Here is a 17,359-nt window from a genome sequence, read left to right as displayed (position 1 = left end):
AGCGTACATCTTCCCAAACAAAAATATAGGGGTCTTGTCTTCTACCTTTTTCCCCCTCCTGACTAACCTGATTTCTCCCCTTGGGAACTGTTTTCCATGGCAGATCTGACTGGCCAGACCTGCCACCCATCATGGCACTCGGGAGCAATATGCATCAGGGATTCCCCAAATCGCTCACAGCCGGGTCTGCTCCACCCCACGGGCTCCTGGCACGGCCATCCCTCCTCAACAGCCTGCTGCTCACTACCGTGCCACCTCCTCTGGGGACGGCGGTGCTCCTGACCTTCCCTGCTCCCCCATCTGCTCTACTGCCTGTATTTTGGCTATCTCATGTTCTCTCACCTGGAACCTGGGGGCATTTCTCTTACACTCCAGCATGTAGCCCAAGCAAGATCGTTATCCTGCAGCATTTTTCTCTGTATCCTCAAAATTTTGCTGCAGAATGAAAATTCCAGGTAGAAATGTTATTTCTCTGCCTTCTCACCACTATTCCCATTTCAGCTGCATAACCCTTCACCCTATAATAGTCAAAAGCATCGCTTCTCAGACCCCTACCTGTACTAGTCACCATCACCATACCCTTCCCACTTCTTCCCAGAGCGCATCTCCGCAGGCTCCCCTTGGTCAGGATACTTGGTTCAAACCTCTCAGCCCCCCTTGCCCCTCTGTGGTTGCCTGATCATGTTCATTAACGTAGCAGCGCTCGCCTCCTCCGCTCCAGCAGCAATGCCAGCTCCATCCATCTGCTTGTCAGCTTCCCCCACAACACTCACCGCCTGTCCCTCCGCGCTGCCCCTCCGGCATGGCAGGACCTCCTGCCACCCGTCTGCAAAGCCTGTCCTGGCTGTGCCTTGCAAGCCACGCGGAGACCCACGTTTGCTATGAAGCCAGGCAAATTTTTGCACTACATTTCAGTTCCTTATTGGTACTAAATAGAAAAGATTCCTTCCTAGACCTCTCAGGAATCAGCAGTTGACCCAGGTGGGCGCGAGCGTGTGCTCCTCTGTGTTTGTCATTATCCACCCAGACACCCTGTTCCTGTCACAGCTCCCAACACATCCTGAGATCACCTTTGGACTCCTTGAGGTTGCCATAAGCTAGAAGAGAGGTTTAAATAGAGATCAAAAAAACTTAGCATACCAAGAACTATGGTATGCAACTCAGAAGGATGCTTTAAAGAACCACGTAACACACCCGTATGGTTTGCAATATTCTAGCAGCAATAATATTATCACTGTAATTTTCATTGCAACAGTACACCTCCAGCACAAACAGAAATCCTTTCTCTCTTCCCGGCTTGCTAGAAGAGTTCAGCAAAATCTTTTGCACCTCAGTTTACACGCCTGGGTACTAGTTTGCATCTCTCCGAGCTGTTCAATCCTGGATGCCCACCTGTGAGCAGTGTGCAGCAGAGATTAGCTGTGCTGCTTTGGAAAGGCGTCCTGACACCACTGTGACCAGAATAGTGTTAACAAGTAAGGACATCCTCCAGCTGGGGACACCATTAGGGATCTCCTATAGAAATGAGTATAGAAGATCTTCGGTGCAGGGTGGCACCTCTCTCACTTCATTTTCCCCATCTAATTTATGGCTTAAAGGGACTGGGGAGAGACCAGCAACTCTGAGGGCTATACGTGCAACACAAAATCACAGAATGGTTTGGAAGGGACCTTAAACATCACCTAGTTCCAACCCCCCTGCCATGGGCAGGGACACCTCCCACTAGACCAGGCTGCTCAGAGCCCCTTCCAGCCTGGCCTTGAACACTTCCAGGGATGGGGCAGCCACAGCTTCTCTGGGCAACCTGTGCCAGTGTCTCACCACCCTCACAGTAAAGAATTTCTACCTGATATCTAATCTAAATCTCCCCTCTTTCAAGTTTAAAACCATTACCCCTCGTCCTAACGCTGCACTCTCTGGTAAAGAGTCCCTCCCTGTCCTTCCTGTAAGTCCCCTTTAGGAAGGGGCAATAAGGTCTCCCCGGAGCCTTCTCTTCTCCAGGCTGAACAACCCCAACTCTCTCAGCCTGCAACATGCCTCAAACATCTGTCATAAAGCAGGGTGAAACACCTCTGCAAACAGTGCGGTCCCTCAGCTGATCCCAGAAGTGGTTAGACAGCTACCATAGAATAACTGTGTAACCTACAGGCAGCTGGGGTGAAACACAACCTAGTCCATCTCTTTAGGTCTACCTTTCTCCATGTATAAGCTGGGATAACAGCACCATCCCAGTCTTCTGGGAGAGCAAGAGGCTGAGTGCATCAATCCCAGGGACCTAGCGAGACACTACGGTGATATGTGATGGAGGCACATTTAGTCTCAGATGCCTCAGCATGAGTCAAAACACTCAACAACCTTCCCATCCCTTCAGGAAATAAAGGTGTTACTTTCCAAATAAGGTTTCCGTACAATATTAAGGGATGCAATGTGAACAGAGACAAAGCATGCGATACTGAAGTTAATCACAGAAAATAGGGGCTGGGAGGGAATCCCATGAGAGCGACACATTTATTTCATTATTATATCACAGATGACATTAAGTATCCAGCAAGTCCCTCAAGGCAGGATGCTTGCATAAGAAGCATCCCCTTTTACCAAGCACGATAGAACCTGCAACTGTTCTATAAATAAAGGGTATTTACAAAGAGAGCTGTTAAATATTTATTTTTCTCTGGAGACCGAGTTCTCTGTTCATTTGTCTCCGTTGCAGAATCAGTCGGTATCAGGGAGCAGCAGAGCTCACCTAAAAAAAGACTAGGAACCAGTCCAGAGCCTGATCCGGACACAGCACCAGCCTCCTCTACAAGCTGGCGAGGGAAAAGCATCCAACCTGACACAGAGGGAACATGAAGCAAACAAAACGGGAATGATCTCATCCGGCAGGCAAAGGTAGAAGAAGGAACGCCAGCGACAAAGCAGCAATTAATGAACGCTATCATACCCCTCTGTCCTTACGGAGCTGGCTTGGCACTATACCTTTCAGAAGTGACAACCTTCAGTTGCGAAGGGTAACTGCAGATTTGCATCACATTTGCTTTGTGTCTTGGGAACAAGCACCCGTTTCTCACAACTAATGAATTAGTGATTTATTTTTTTTTCCTTTTTCTTTTTTTTTTTTTTTTTTGGAAGCTGACAGTTCTGGGGGGGGGGAAACCCAACCAAAAAACCATGGCTCTGAAATACACTTCGCTGCTAACCCTTTGTAGTAGCAATTGTAATAGTTCTTACTCCAGCTTGCCAAAAGCTGAGTTTTAATTAAATATTAAAAAGCTATTTGTTAAAATAACGTTGCCATAGCAACTGGAGAAAGCTAAAATACCCTGGCGTTTCTGACTCACAGCATATTAATCAACCACCAGCTATTATATAATGAGTCCGTTCCCCCCCACCCCAGCGCCAGTGGCAGCCGTGGCACCCAGTGCCCAAAGCCACAGCCCCCAGCCGGACTCTGCCCTCTGGGTGCTCGCTGCCTGCCCCGGCTTAGGCACGGCTGCGTAGTTATCCAGGCTCAGTGCCCAAATATTTTGGGGAAGCCAGGCTGGAGCGCTCGCGGTCAGTACGGCCTTGTAGGGGCACGAAGGGGGATGGCATTGGGCAAGGGGAGGTTTTGGCGAGGGGTGTGGGGACGGTGGCTCCCCACATGTCCATGGCGGCGAGGGGTTTGGGTGGCTCCTTCCCGTCGAGCCCTGACCAACCACCTCCAGTGCCTGTCTCGCAAATGCGGCACTTGCACAAGATCTATTTCTGTAAAAAATTTTTTTAATTTATTGGAATTATTTCTTGCAGCAGGTGCCTTCCTACCATCAGGCCAACTGTGCGAAACTCCGAAGGAGCGGAGATTAAACCTTGCAAAGGCAAGCCAGCTCTGCCACTCACCCAGAAGAGCTTATTTTACAGATTTTAAAAAAACAGAAAAAACACCCAACAAAAAAATCCCCATCACACCTCATCCCCAACCAAGCTGAAAACACCCTTCTACACCCTCCATTCATGCACTGCAAGGACGGCAACCGCAGCCGTCCAGCAGTTGAAGCCGGCTGACCCACCGCTACTGCTGGCACTTGCTGCCAGCCCTTGGGAGGCTTTTCCCTGGGGGCACAGCTTGTGTTAGAGGCGGTGGGAATTCTGCCATTGCCTTCGTCCATGCTGTGGCATCACCATGTGGTCTGCAGCGATGGGAACGGCTGCAGGAGGGAGTCCAGCAGTTGAGGCCCAGAGCAATGTTGGTGTGGAGGAGGAGGAGGACGACTGGGAGGGAGAAGCACAGTTGCATCGCTCAGGCGGAGTTGGGGACAAACTTCCTACCCCTCAACAACTCAAGTTTGTGCTTTTAACACCCCCTCCTCTTTTATTCAAATGGAAAATAAATACCTAACTATGCAGTTATTAACTGAAAGGAATGCGATGAATATTACAGCATTTGTATGCCAGCTTCAGTTTCCTGCTGCTTTGTTTGGGTGTCACAGGCTGTGACTATGACAACCGCAAGCAGTTATTGGACTGATGTAATTTGTGACATCATGCTTAATGGAAAAGAAAAGGAAGAAGAGACACTACCAAAAATAAGAATAATGGAACAAAACCCGCTTTTGCCTCTTCAAGTGCCATCAGCTCCTGTCTATGAAGTAAGGTCCCGAAGGACAACCACGCTGGGGCTGCTGGAGAGCCAGGCAGCAGCAACTCCATCTTTACTGAATCCCGGGCAACACTAGGCACTTGCGAAAACCTGTCCTCCTCCCTCCCCTCAGTGGCAGGACGAACGGCAAGTTAGCAGTCACACGGAAGAAATCTCCTCACCCCTTCCCGGCTGGGAACCATCGGCATGATCCAAAGCCTAAGCCTGGCTTCCAGGTCTGAGACGATGGCAGCAATGGAGGCTTTTGGCTAAGCCTCACCTCTCCTGGCTAAGTGTCTCCTGCTCTCCAAACAGCTTCTCCTTCCCGTCTCTATTCTTCAGTTATAGCAAAATTTTCCCCCCTTTTTAAAAATAAAACAGAGTCTGCCCAACATTTCCAGACGGTTGCCTGACCAAGCACGGGGGAAATAAGCATTGATTTTGTGAGGAGCACACTGCTTAGGGAGATGGCTTTTCTGGTGACAAGTATAAGTGATGGTTCAGCCTTTGAGAGCTGCCCCAGCTGGAGCCAGATGTCTCGCCCCGTATAAGAGCAAGGAGGCAGCACCACTGCTGCATTTCGCAAAGCCATTACCGTACGTAGCGCTGGCAGTCATGGGACACACTGCTGTCAGAGCCTTCCTTTGCTTTCACAGAAAACGTTTGCAAATTCACTGCTCCAAGTAACAACAACAAGAAAAAAAAAAACCCAAATCCTGAAGCCCCCAAACCCAACTAAATCTTATCTGGTAGAGAACAGTCCACTGCAACAAGCGTCTCACTTATCGTTACACATCCAGAAGCCTTGACATAAAGCAGTTCATTTTTCCAAGTTACTTTTTCCCTAAGTTTTTCCCAATACATGAAAGGTGCTTCTCTGCCTTCCGTGCTCTCCTGCTGGACCTGACATGCCTCCGCAGCCCAAGGCCGCAGCCTGCCGCGGGGCACCCCCGAGGCCCCACCTGATCTGCAGCCAACCCACCAACCTGTCCTCACACACAGCATCCTGGGGTGGGACGCAGCCACACCACTGTGATACAGCTGAAGATGCTTCTCCTCAAGCACGTACAACCTGAAGGAAACCCTCCCCCTGCATCCTCCCAGGGCTTAGTCCCCACAAAGAGGCGGCTCTGCCTTGAACTGCCCAGACAACAAAAACCCCATGGGGGGAAATCTTGCCCATAAAAAAAAAAAAAAAAAGAGGGTATTGCTGTTAAATAACGGAAGAGAGATGCCACTTTACAAAGGGGTGGTGGATTAAAGCCTAACAGGTGAAGCAACTGCTTGCAGCTCCCTGCTCTGCCTCTGCTCATCAGTGTCCCCAAACCCACTGGAAGCGGCAGGAGGTCCCCAAACCAACACCATCCCTGACCACTTATAACACAGCACACTAGCTCTTGGTTTAGCTTCCCTCTGCATGGGCATCAGTTGGAGCCACCCCAAACCACTCCTGCACCCCATGCTGCCACCCCTCGCAAGGGAGAACACCTCTGGGAGCAGCTGTGGGCCTCCTTTCCCCCTCTCTCCATCGAATCTCTTCACAATGAACACCAGGTACTGAAACATTTTGCAGGACAATACCAGAAGGGGACGCAGAGAGCCGCTGTACAGGAATTGAGCTCTTTCAGCTCTGGTTTCTCCCTGAGTTTCTTAGTAGGACGCGGTTTCTCGGTTGGCATCACCCCCCTGCAGCCATCTCGCGCTCCCCAGTTCCTCATTCAGGCTTCTGCCACGCAGCCGCACATACACCACAGCGGCAGGAGGCGGGTAAAGGGGAATTTACATTCTCCTTTCACCGCTGAGCAACAACTGCATCTCCCTGCAATAATTTCAGGGCCATCTGAGACCATACATGAGTTACCTGGGGCAGCTTCCATGCAGCCTGCTCGTGTTTTCTCTCTCACCCTCTTACCACAGCTCTGATGTATCAGAGGCACCTGTGTCCGTGTGCCACCCTCAGCATCACTGCTTTGCTTTGACTTAACAGCACAGATAACATCTACCTGGGACTAGCAGTCCACCTTTAAAGAGCAGGAACAGGTCTCCTTCTTTATTCCTTTTGTGGAAACAACCACCACAGTGGTGCATTAGGACACAGATTCATTAGGACCTCAGAAACACTTGCCAAATTTCAACGCTGCCTACTTATCAGCAAAAAACCCAAGCAAACTTTGCTTTTGAGATGACCAAAGAGCTTTTCTAGCTTATCGATATACTTTGAGAGACGTAGTATGGACACGTGGCATCTTCCTGCTGAATTTTCTGATTTTCTTCACCTAAATCTACTCGTCATTTCACTCCAGAGCCAATATGGCTTTAGAAAAAAAAAAAAAAAAAAAAAAAAAGAGGGCAGAACCCATCCTGTGCAACGCTTTGTAAGCGATTGACAAAAGCTAAACCCCTCAGCTCAATTAGCAGTTCTTGTGTGGCAGTTTAAACACAAAGGAGTTAGGAGAAAATGTTTGTGATTCAAAGGGAGAATATGAGCTATGGACCCTACTGAGGGAGGATCAATGCAAAACATTGTCATAATTTCACATACTTTTTCTCCCAGTAACCACACTCATTGCTGCTATTCTTCACAAAAGGCTAAAAGGAGGATTCCCTATTCATCCTTTATGCTTACTAGTTTCTGAATGATTTTTAGGTATTTATTAAGGAATTTTTAGCATGTCCTTACCAAACACTGATGGACTTGGTTTCCCTCCTGTTAACAAAACATAACCCTTTCTTTCTTCCAGGCTGATTTCAATTCGGGGCTTTGTTCTGCTCTAGCCCAAATAGGTTTGTGTTGCTGTAACAGAACACAGGCTGTAAGCCACTGAAATAAAAATGGAAACAAAACTCTGCTGATATCCAAGTAACCATAGATTTCCATCACTGCAGAACAGTGTAAAACCGGGACAGGAGTTTGGCTGATTTAAACACAACCCCCCAACCCCTCTGCTAAGAAAATTTACTTACAGAAAAGCAGCAAAGCCCAAAGCAATGGCATCTGAACCCACAGTTGAAATTTTAGCTCTGTCATGCCCCCCAGCACCAGTCCAGAGGAGCTGCCCCAGGAGCACACGCTGTGCCAGGCACACGGCCCAGCGGTTCCAGCCAGGGTTGCCGAGGTCGGTCTAGTGCAGCCCTGGCTGGTCCACCTGGAGAGCTGCAAACCAGCCACAGCTGATGGGAAATCACAGCCCAGACCCTTTAGCAATGCACAGGAAAAGGCCACAGTGCAGCTGCTCGTTAAATGTATTTTTACATATATATATATACACACACATGTATACATATAAAAGCTCCTGGCTGAGCTGCTTTGAAGCAACGGAGGGAGCCAAGCATGTGGGCATCTCCTGTAGTGTAAAAGCTTTTCCAAAGCTATTTTACCAGATCAGGGAAAAGCTCAATATTGGAAAGTTTTCCAATAGGGCTGGGGTGCTCTGCACACACACAAAAACAACCTCACAGCAAATCTGTGCCCTCCTCCCCTTTCGGAAGAGGCAGGCTCTCTTCCTGAGGAACGCCTTGCCTCAACTCTTCGGCAAGATTTTGTCTTTCAATGGCTGGTAGGGCTTGGAAACAACAAATAAGCTTCAGATGGTGCTAATGGTCCATTCTGCTGACCATATTCTCAGTTAAATGCATTCATGTGGTTCATATCTGCAGCGAGATAATTATTCAGCCTATGAGGTAATACAATGCTGACTTTATTTTGTGGGTTGCGAAGAGGTGCCAAAGGCACACAACCGGTTCCAAAAGACTGGATTTGCTTGCTGTAAATGTTTCTTAAAGTGTCTTTTTAAAAGAAAAACTGAAAAATCTTCCTTCTGTTTGAGCAAGCTTGGGTTTCTCATTTAAAGGAAAATAGGAAAAAAAAACCCCCTACTCACAGCACTGCATTTCTTACATCCTGGGAATCACAGTACTTATGCCTCTTCGAAGGCGAGCAGGACTTCTAATACCTACAAAAGAGGGAAAAGCCACGTAAGTCAGGGAAAAAAGAGGAGAAAATAGTAGTCATCTCTTCCACTCTCTGACTGGCAATTCAGTTTTTTTTGCCAGCACCCGGGAATGCCGACTGACAGGAATTGCAGCAATTCCCTTTTCCACTGACCACCACTGACAGATGCAGAATTTGAAAGATTTGGTGCTCCAGCCCTGTTACAGTAACACGACGAATGTGGGGGACCTCTTGGGGGGAAAAAAATTCCACATTTCTAAGGCCGAGCAGGCAGGGGAGAGCACTCACACGCTGATGTCCTAAGATACCACCGCTGCGGTTTGGACCAGAAATACCCACAAAACATCTGCTGCAGCAGACATATACCAGAACAAGTTCTGTTTGGCTACTGGCAACTTCAACAAAATGCCATCAAAATTGCCTTTCTCCTCCCTAAAGGGACTCACCTGCTGTGTCCCAAAGCTAAAGTTGCCTTTCCTCATTTTTGCCTTTTTGTTTCTCCCCTAAAGAAATGGGAGAGGAAGGTTTAGCTTCAGTAGCTGCAACAGCAGAACTGATATAAAAAATTTCCCCTTTGGCAGCGGCTGTATACACACCTGAGAAACACTGTGCCTGCAGGCCTGCAAAGAACAGGTAAAGCGAAAATAATAATCGGTCATGGGACCGCTCTCAGTAAAAGAAATACATGCAACAAAACACCCTGCTTCTCCCTCAAGAAAAGAGGCAGAAGCTTATCGATTGCTTTAGCAGCGCCAAGAGCACAACCTGTATTTTCAGCTCAAGCTGAAGAATTTGAGTGTGAAACTCCATGCTCTTGTTATCTGGCCAGAGGAAGGTCAGCTGGCAAACCCGAACGAAATCACCTAGAGTCTTTTGCTCCTTCCCAGCAGGTTAGGAAGGTATTTTTTTTGGCTCTTTTCAAAGGAAGATATGACTTGATTTCCTGAAGGAGCATCACGGCTACTGGAGGAGCTGGGAGGCCAGGTGCTGTTACACAAGCAAACCCATTTTTTAAGAGCTTAGAACAGAAAAAGCTGCATGTTTATTCATAGATAAAAAGGAAGCTGCTTCCCGCTTTGCTCCCTCTCCGAGTACGGCAAAAAAATGCTAGTTGCACTGAATTGTAAAAGAGAAATAAACACATGGGATGGCTGCAGATTTTGTGCTCTTTACACCTCCACCCCGTTTTGGACCCAGCAGGCTGCCTTCTGCTGCCCTTCCTCCCTCTTTTGGGTCAGATCCCCCATTCTCCCATCACAGGCTGCAAGCTCAGGGCCTAGCAGTTTCTTTATTTAATGGGCTTAGTCCAGTTATCTTACACCAAATCCACTACCTGTCCTGCCTTTTCAGTGCTGTGTCCAACGTGCAAAAGTGATCCTACATCTTGCCAACAAGGACCAAAACCACACCTATGAATAAAACGCTTTTAAAGAACAACAAAATTGCCTATAGTGCAACACAGCTTAGAAAGTTAATTAAAATAAATACGTATGTATGGTGCCGCTCCTTCTTAGGACTGTATAACGAGTCTCGTAATTTTTGGTGCTTTTCCTAAAGACTCAGCTGCTGAAGTTTCTGTAAGGATCTATCTCTGCTTTCAGAAACATAAAGTAGGAAGAAATCTCCAGGGTTATTAAATCCAGTCCCTTGCTGTTGTACTCGTACCGCACAATCCTCTTCAGAAAGTATGCAAAAAGTTTTTACCCCTTGTGGCTATGAGAATATGATTTGGTTTAACATAACAGCTCAGAAACAAGTTGGTAATATATGTATACACATATATATACATACATATTTCAGATCTTTTAAACAATTTCATGGTTCTGGGAGATCTGCTACTGCTTTTGAAAGCCTGGAGTTAGGCAATAGTGAAATGAAGGTGCCACAAACACGTTTCATACAGAAACATCAATTTTTTTGCAACATGTAGGTAATTACGAATGAAAAGAAAACTCTTGCCTGAGTTTGTTCGTCCTGAGCATCCCTGCATGGGCAGCTCTTGAGCAGCCTCCCATGGGGGCATGCTTACTCCAACCCAGCATCGCTTCCCTGAAACGCATCACACGTCTGGGATCAGGCGTATTCAGACCAGACCTCCCCACTCCACAGGAGGGCATTCATGCAGGCGTCGCGTCCTCACCTGCACCAGCCGTGCCACGGAAACACCAGCACACTCAGCACCAAGAGCCAGGGAGATCCCTATCTACTGGCTCCCGTGCAGTGTCCCGGTGAGGACATGTGAAAAACAGGGTGACGGTGGTTTATGAGTTACCACACACCACCTGGTTCACAGGAATTGCCCACGTGTGTGTGCGTACGCAACCCGCAGCACACAGAGGATAACTCCTGCTACCCCAGCCATCCTTCATTCTCCACGCACCGAGCAGGAGACTCAGCCACCAGCTGCTTCGTTATTCTGGATGCTTTCCAAAAAAAGGAACATCTTGTGGCAAAACAAAAAACAAAATAAACAAAACGATTTAAAAAATACTTCTCTAAAGTATGTAACTTGATAAACACCAGCACTCTGTACAGTTCCTGCAACCCAAACACTACAGCACTAACCACCTGAAAATGGGATTAGTTTGCTTTATTCGCCATGAAATTTCTTTCAAAAAACAGATTGTCGAGGTATCTTTAGTGAACTAAAATGTAAATCGCGAGCTGCTGTTAGGGCAGGGAAGAGAAATAACGGTACTTTTTAGGCGCTTGACAGAAAAGTTCCTTTGAGACTCTCTCAACCTACAGAAATGATCAATTTTGCACAAGAACATTTTACAGAGAGAAATGGAGTTGGGAGTCCTGAAAGCACTTGCTTTCCCCAGCTGTGCTCTAGCCAAAGAAAAATAACTTCCGAACTCCCCCAGACCTCTTTTCCTGAAAGCTGCCCACTCGGTGGCTTACACCCTGCTGCCAGTCTGACGAAAGCATTGCTTTGGAGCGGGTTGTGCCCGTAATGCGAACCCTCCGCAGCCCCACGAGGCTTTAGCGCTTCCCACTGGCACTGCTGGTGACCCGTTCCCATCACCCGCTTGCCCCAACGCCCAAAATTTTGTGGGACAGGCAATAGGTTGGGGCCACTTTTCCTTCATCAACCTAATGAGCCCTGGTATGCTGCTGCCTCAGCAAGGCAGGAATACAGCAAGGCTGGGGCGCAGGCTCATCCCCGCTCCTCACCCCCCGGCACCTGTAAGGTACTAGGCATTTATTAACATTTCAGTCTAGCTCATACCTAGATTTCCCTAAAAACTACCATGATCAAAATTACTACCGTAGCGATCTGAATTACTTCTAACACTAGACTAGAAATGCCTTCTATTGAATTAAATACGCACAGCTGTGTCGGAAATGGGGGGTTTGCAGCCCGTGGATTGCAGACTGTTATTACAGCATGATTAGCAGATACAAGCGTTCCTGAAAGTCGTCTGCATCCACACGCTGAAAATCCCAGTTATCCCGGCAGATCCCGAGTACACCAACAGTTCCCAGCTGCTGGGCTGGTCCTTGTTAAACATTCACCAAACATGGCAGATGTCAGCGCAAGGGAGCAACGTGGTCATGAGCATCCTTCACCAACACCTTTTAATAAAGCTAATAACATTAACCCATCCCTGCCTCCATCCCTAAGACAAATGCATAAAACACAAATGCAGAGTTTCCATTAAATACCTATATAAGTGGTGAAAAAGCCAATAAAAAGCCCAGAAGTGCTCTGATATCTCTGTGTACACACACACCCCCCGTGTGGACGGTGATGCTCGGAGAGGCTCAGGAATATCCCCCGCAGCTTTCCATCCCCAGCGGTCTTACCCCTGCCCCACTCAACTGTTAGCCACCTTTCTCCAGCCTTTTGAACGAAGCTGAAATGGAGACGGGTATTTCCACCCCACAGCAGCTGCTGACGGCAGCCCTGGTGGTTCCCCTGGAATGCCACCAGTGCTGACCTGGAAAACAAAGGGTAGGAGGCTTCTGCCAAGGGTCATCTTCCCCACCTCAGCAGTGTGACACCTACGTGCACAAGGCCTTAATCAACGCTGCACCATTTGCAGGTACCTGTGAGCAGAAGCTGCCCCAGGGAGTCACTCCAAGGCTGCAGCATGCTGCAGCTCTCCAGCCTTTGCTTCCCCCAGGAAAACTTCTATAAACTACAGGAATGGGCAAAACCCCTTTTTGCAGTGCCTTCTTAATGTTACCAGCTGCTTTTGGAAATATTTGGAAGCATAAAAATAAGCAAAGAGCAGATAACAGCAAAGTAAGAGTAAATAAGAGCAGAAAGCAAATAATCTTGTCTCAAAAAAAAAAAATTAAAGGAAAAAGTTCTGTAGGTTTAGGCAGATTTCACTGTCACAGAAACTATTCCCCCTCTCTCAGAGCTTTAAAAGCTTTGAGAACACAGGCTCTCTATCAGGATGAAACCGATCTTCCTACATCCCACCAGGGAGAAGCACGAGAGCGATGCTCCAGGGTGGTGGACATCTGAGCCAGGCAGCCTGGGCAGCCACCAAGGCCGCCTTGGCCCAACCAGTGCTCCCAGGGGACTGCTCCGAGCCCTCGGCCACAGGCTGCTCGGGGCGGGGGCTGAGATGTGTCTATCCATAGTTTTGCTTGAAGGCAGCACCTTCCTGTAAGAAGATGTGGTTTGGCTGCTGGCAGCAGCCGTGGTTGGCCTTGGCTGCAAGGCAAGGCAGGGCCTGGTGAGGGTCCTGGCATGGCTTCCCCGGCACTGGATGGACAGACGGACCGCTTCTCATCTCAGCACTTTCTTTAAAAATGTGCAAACAAACAACAACATTAACCCCTGCGGCCCCAGCATGGGGGGATGTATTCCCCCGCATCTCTGCTCGGGTCATACAGCCTTTCCACACCTCGCTTTCTGTCGTTAAGTCTAGTTCGTCGAGAACCAGAGAACTAAACAAAAATGAAAGAGAATGGGAAAGCACTGCTCAAAGCAGATTGTATTTACTTTTCAACACATCCCCCAGCTGTGGATGTCAGCGCAGAGAAAGGTATATTACTTACTTTTCTATCTCCTTAACTGTTCCTAGTTTCCTTCAACGAATCAAAGTGTTTTCTTGAAGGGTGAGAAATCTCAGTCTCGTATACTATTTTAAATTGGCAGCAAGAGCTTTAAAGCAAGAAGACTTGTTTGATCACATAAGAAAATTCAACCAGAGAGAGCGCGATGTCCTGTAGGGTTCTGGCCAACAGAAAGTTCATCATTAATTCATTTGGCTTTTAGTAGAGTTAAACTATTTCACATTATTCCTCTTAAACCCTGCATTTCAGACTGTCACCCTCCAGTTAGTTACCTACGAGACAGGGCACTAAAGGCTTGCCCATAGTAATCAACGTGTTGGAAAACAGTTGTCAGACCCTCCTCTGCCAGAACCATGATTGATAACTGTTTTCCAACACAGTGGTTGCTACAGTAGCACTGTTGTAGGATGCTTTTGCTGCCCAACATATGTACAGCAATAACTTTTATTTTATTTTTAAACAACCTAGCTGCCGACTGTTCATCCACTAATTAATTTTCAACACCACGGGATGTCCAGTCCCTGCGTTCAGATCCATCTAGGTGTCACTGTACGAGTTTGCTCAAGAGACACAGCGTATGGTGTACACAGGGGACCCAGCCAAGAGTCACACACTCCTTCCTCACCCCCCCAAATACTCAGTCTCATAACAACAGCAGTGCTAGGGAGGAAAAGACCAACGAGAGAGAGAACTGAAGTGAACACAACACAAAAGCACACTAACTCATACCAGTCCCCAGGGTCTAAATGCATCTGCCAATTTGGAAAGGATGGGGGTCATCATTTGAGAGCACCTACAAGAGGTATCAAGCAGGCAGGTGGGGCAAGTGACGTGAGCAGCAGCCCATCGGCATCCCTTCATGTGTGCACAACACTCTTTAACCTAGACTGCAGCCACAAACATCACTGGCTATTTTTGCCGCTCAGATCCGCTGTCAGAGTGACACAATTTGAGGCCTCCCAGTACCGCTGTTAGGTTTGGCCCGGTCTCTCCAGTTTCAGCCTGATTTCCTCACCACATGACACAGCCCAACAGCAGACACTCTTTTCTCCTGCTCTTAATTCATTCTCTCTTTTGTTTCCCTCAACCCCCAAGCTGAAAAGAAAAAAAAAACAACAAAACAACTTTAAAGGCAAAAAAAAAAAAAGACTGATCAAGGCCAGCCAGCAACTACATTTTGCTGTTATAAAAATAAATACAAGAGGAAGGGGTTTCCCTTTTCCGGCTGTTTAGACCATTCCTACTTTTGGCTGTAAGCACCAGCGTGTTTGCAAATTCCTGCCAAACATAGCAGCCGTCAGCGCAAAAGTAGTACAAGAAACGAAATGAGCACGGGGTGTAAATATAAAGCAAGAAATCACTGCACTCTGTTCAAATAATGGTGCTAGTGCTCCATTCGCTCTTGAAGACCAGTGTTGTTAAGTGTTATTGAGTCTCTTATTTTCAGCAAGAGTGTCCATGTGTCTATATTTCGAAAGTTAAGTGAGATGCACCTGGGTCAGCAGCCCCTATATTCATGCAAGGTGACCTACTTGCAGCTACTAGTAATCAAGGAGCAACAAAGAGACGGTAGGAAAGGTTGCCCGGAGTCCCCTACACATTGATATACGGTCCCGCTTGGTGCTGAGCTTCAGCCGCTCTCCTCACTGCAAACTCCCGGAGCAGCCTGTCTGCGGTGAGCATCTCCCGGAGCATCTCCCTGCCCTGCTGCACTTGCGCCCCGGACACACAGCGCCGGCTCACGCAGCCTTTCGAAAAGGGACAATCTGCATACACCGAGCACTGAAAAACAGCATCCAACCCCAAGAACTGGAAAGGCATGTGGAAATCCCCACGAAGCAGTTGCTTTTGTGGCCTTTTCTCCCTATCCTGGGGAGAGCCAGCACAGCCTGGGCTCTGCGTCTGCTTATTCTGTTAAGAATCAGTAACTTCAGGCCCACCCTTCCCCTCCAGCTAGAGTTTAACATTTTTTTTAAGGCCGCGAATACAAAGGGCTGGAATGAAACTTTCTCCTCACAGCCTGCCAGTCTCGTGGTTCCACAAATCTGTCCTATCAATTTATCACCTTCACTGCGGCGACGCCTGTACTGAATGCTGATTTGTTACGCCTTCGGGTCCACAGCCCTAAACAGCCTGGGACGTTCCTGGGAGCCAAGGCAATACAGGTTCAGACACTGAAAGTCTGATTCCCGCAGATCTAAGTGCTGTATTTGAATCAAATTAAGATTTGGATCCTAGTTATATTGGAATACATCTGTTGCAGCCGATGCTTTTTACAGCTTTCTACGTGAATCAGGATCCAGGGCATCATTACAATTCTGAGAGTGAATCCTGCTACTACTTGGATACACCTTTGCCGCTTACTCCAGTAGGAGCAGGTTTGAACCAAGGAAGATAAAGTGCAATTCACATCCTACTGTGAAGAGCTCTTCAGGAGAAATGCACTTTCACCCTTTAAAAATCAGACAAAACCAGATTTCATAGAAAATTGATCCTATCCTTCCACATAACCAGCAACATGACATTAATTTCTTCCATCTCACGATATATTTAATGAGGGGGAAAAAAAAAAGTACAGGTGCACACCCCTTTCTCTGGTGCTCCTTGTTATTCTTCCAGAACAATTCTTCAAAGCTGCTGAGATCACTGTATGTTACCTCCTTTTTGAAGGATCAGATACATTGCATCAAAAAGCATGCAGGAAAAGTTCTAGGGCATGAAACCAATTTTTGCGCACTTTTATCTGGGTCAGCTTTTCTATTGATTCTGCAAATACCGTATCATTTTTTTAAAGCTAAGGTTTTTTTAGTTTAAAAAGAAGAAAAAGAGAACATCAGAACTTAAGTCAAACATCCGCCTGAGCCAAGGATTAGTTTTGTTGGGTGACTCCAAATCAAAAAGGTATTTTTTTTTATATAATAAAGTCTAACGAACAGTGAACAAGCACCTGGATTGATTTCTAAATTCAGTAAATGCCCTCTTCCCATACTGCTTCTGTTTTTATTAAACACTATTTAACATCTTTGCTATTAGGTGTACAAGACAGCTGACAACATCTAGGAAAGCTAACATGATGAGACAAACACGTTAGACATACTCACACACAAGTTTTACCACTAATTCACCCCTCCCTTTCTCTGCCCACCTGCCAAGTTTTGCTCCATGGTTATGAACTATTTGGCACAGCCTCCAGCTTCGCTTTATGTCGTTTCATCAACCTGATGTGTGTCTTGAGGCGCTCTGAAATAGAAATAATAAATAAGAACTGGCCTCGTGTGACAAAATGCTGGATCCCGTGTTAGGAGGAGGTCACTTGCTGCAGGCATCTTGAAGGTCTCGTATCAACTTCATCTGCACACATGGGTGGGAAATGGAAAGAGGACACTACCAGAGGATGCCTACCAACGGGTGACAGTTTGTAACAGGAGTCACTCAGAAAATTTGCTTCCATCTCCAAATGACAGCAGAAAAAACATATAAATAAAGTAGTTGGGAAGTCTAATTAACTCTTGGTGAAAACAAAGCACTAATGAACTGCCTCTTAAGTGCTTTTCAAGGATGGAGTCCTTTTACTTCTGAGAGATGCTTTTTGCATATTTTGGTGGTGGTGTGATGCTGGGAATAACAACACATTGCCCAAGAGCCTGATTAGCAAGTGTGCTACTGCTGGAACCTGGGTGCCCGCTTTGGCAAGACCTCGTTTCCCAGGGACCCGGGTAGATGACCAGTGGGGCCATTTGCACGCATGCTCCCAC

General features: G+C 47.3%; 1 protein-coding gene across 3 annotated transcripts in view; it reads right to left on the bottom strand.

Annotated features, from left to right (window-relative positions):
- ZHX2 (zinc fingers and homeoboxes 2) overlaps nucleotides 1-17,359 on the bottom strand; it is a 76,184-nt gene that overhangs the window by 34,957 nt on the left and 23,868 nt on the right. The window contains exons 2-3 of one of the 3 annotated variants that reach the window (XM_063327476.1): nucleotides 16,750-16,844; nucleotides 8,497-8,568 (exon numbers count right to left, since the gene is read on the bottom strand). The gene's annotated coding sequence lies outside the window, so the exon portion shown is untranslated. Of the gene's footprint in view, nucleotides 1-7,295; nucleotides 7,410-8,496; nucleotides 8,569-16,749; nucleotides 16,845-17,359 lie in introns of those variants that run through there. The other 2 variants (XM_063327475.1, XM_063327477.1) reach the window with 2 other exon arrangements.

Source organism: Chroicocephalus ridibundus, chromosome 2, assembly GCF_963924245.1.
Source record: "Chroicocephalus ridibundus chromosome 2, bChrRid1.1, whole genome shotgun sequence".
NCBI lineage: Eukaryota > Metazoa > Chordata > Aves > Charadriiformes > Laridae > Chroicocephalus > Chroicocephalus ridibundus.
Note: the sequence above shows the minus strand (reverse complement) of the source record. Positions and strands in the feature narration are given on the sequence as shown.